We start from the raw sequence: 2,500 nt of genomic DNA on the forward strand, positions 1-2,500 counted from the left end.
GAACAAGAGAAGGACAACGAGAGATCCAAATGGCAAACAGAACAGAACAGAACCAAACAGAACAGGGCAAATCACCCCTAAAGAACCATTCAAAGGCGTCATACCCCCCCCCCCCCCCGTACAGTCTCCTCCAATGGCCCTAAACCCTCCGCACACACACACACACACACACACACACACACACACACACACACACACACACACACACACACACACACACACACACACACACACACACACCCAGCCCCAGGAGAAGAGCCTCAGGACTAGGACCTCCCATGTAATGGAGAAGAACGAGAGTGAGGAGAGTGAGTGTATGGAAGTAGCAGTGGATGACTCCAGTGACCATGACTCAAGTATGTGTGTGTGTGTGTGTGTGTGTGTGTGTGTGTGTGTGTGTGTGTGTGTGTGTGACCTCCTCTCAGCACGCCATCACTCAGGAGGAGGAGAGCGGCCGATGACCTCCTAAACACCCAAGTGTGAACCTCCCCGAGTGCAGAGAGAGGAAGATGAAGATGATGAAGAAGCTGAAGACAGAGGACAGCCTGAAGGGCGGAGCTCTGACTGCGCCAGGGGCCAGAGCGATCGCCCGCTGCTTCTGGAGACGGAGGGAAGCAATGACAGGGCAAACAGAGGAGAGGAGAGGAGAATGACAAGAGCGGGATGTGATTATGAGTCACCACCTTCAGCGAGGGGGTGTGTGTGTTGTGTGTGTGTGTGTGTGTGTGTGAGAGAGAGAGAGAGAGTGTGTGTGTGAGAGAGACAGAGAAAGAGAGAGAGTGTGTGTGTGAGAGAGTGTGTGTGTGTGTGAGAGACAGAGAAAGAGAGAGAGTGTGTGTGAGAGAGAGAGAGAGAGAGAGAGAGAGAGAGTGTGTGTGTGTGTGTGTGTGAAAGAGAGAGAGAGAGATTGTGTGTGTGTGAAAGAGAGAGAGAGAGAGAGAGTGTGTGAATGTGTGTGTGTGTGTGTGTATGTATGGGTGAGAGGGGAGATGAAGGCGTGCTAGGCCAGACGAAGGAGAGAAAAGATGAAAGCTGACAAGAGCGACTGTGAGCGAGAGGCTTGTTAGGATCACACAGAAGTCCAATCCAGCGGAGGTGCGTCTATGATTGCCTTCAGCTGCAGCTAAGGGTGCTAGCGGCAACACCTACGCGGCCGCTGAGCAGGAGGATGATGATGATGATGATGAGGACGGGGAGGATGAGGAGGAGGACCACAAGAAGCAGGGAGGACGGCCAGCGCTGACAGAACGAGAGGAGGAGACGAAGAGGAGGAGACGAAGATGAGAGGAGAGAAGAGGCGACGAGAGAATGAGAGACAGCGTGGAGGAAGAGTGCGTCTGAGATGGAAGAATGATTGACCGCGTGTATGTGTGTGTGAGGTGACTACAGAAGCAGAGGAATGCCAGGTGTGTGTGTGTGTGTGTGTGTGTGTGTGTGTGTGTGTGTGTGTGTGTGTGTGTGTGAGAGAGAGAGAGAGAGAGAGAGAGAGAGAGAGAGAAATGAAACAGAAAGAAAGAGAGACAGACAGACAGACAGAGGAATGATGATCGATGGGTGTTGAGATGGGCTCACAGAATGAATCCCAGTTAGTCACCCCTCTCATTCCCGGTCTACAAGGAGAGGAAAATGACCCTCAGCCAGAGAAATGAACAAAGATGGCGCTCCTCAATGCCTCTCTTTGAGGATTCAAAAAGGAGTTACACAATATAAGAGTTACACAATGTTCTAGAACAATATAAGAGTTACACAATGTTCTAGAACAATATAAGAGTTACACAATGTTCTAGAACAATATAAGAGTTACACAATGTTCTAGAACAATATAAGAGTTACACAATGTTCTAGAACTGCTGTCTAACCAGCTTAGTGTGATCCAGCATTTGTATACTAGACACACTAACCCACACACACACATACAAACATATATTAAGTCATACCCACAGACACTCTCTCACACACACACACACACACACACACACACACACACACACACACACACACACATCCAAACACATATTAAGTCATACCCACAGACACTCTCTCACACACACACACACACACACACACACACACACACACACACACACACACACACACACACACACATCCAAACATATATTAAGTCATACCCACAGACACTCTCACACACACACACACACACACACACACACACACACACACTAACCCGAACACACACATCCGAACATATATTAATTCATACCCACAGACACACATACACCATCATGTCCTCTCTCTCTCACACACACACACACAATATGCATCTATGCACACACACACACACACATACCACACCCACATGCACACACACACACTAGATAGATAGATAGATAGATGGATACTTTATTAATCCCGAGGAAAATGTAGGAAATCTACTATGCATCCACACACACTCACCCACACACACACACACATAATATCTATCGACGTGCACACACACACACACACACACACACACGCACGCACAATATGCATCCACGCA

At 48.6% G+C, this 2,500-nt stretch overlaps 1 protein-coding gene across 1 annotated transcript in view; it reads right to left on the reverse strand.

Annotated features, from left to right (window-relative positions):
* The window catches only part of parp6a (poly (ADP-ribose) polymerase family, member 6a), a 22,509-nt gene that overhangs the window by 2,832 nt on the left and 17,177 nt on the right, over window positions 1-2,500 (reverse strand). The window lies entirely within an intron of this gene.

Source organism: Clupea harengus, chromosome 6, assembly GCF_900700415.2.
Source record: "Clupea harengus chromosome 6, Ch_v2.0.2, whole genome shotgun sequence".
Classification (NCBI taxonomy): Eukaryota; Metazoa; Chordata; class Actinopteri; order Clupeiformes; family Clupeidae; genus Clupea; species Clupea harengus.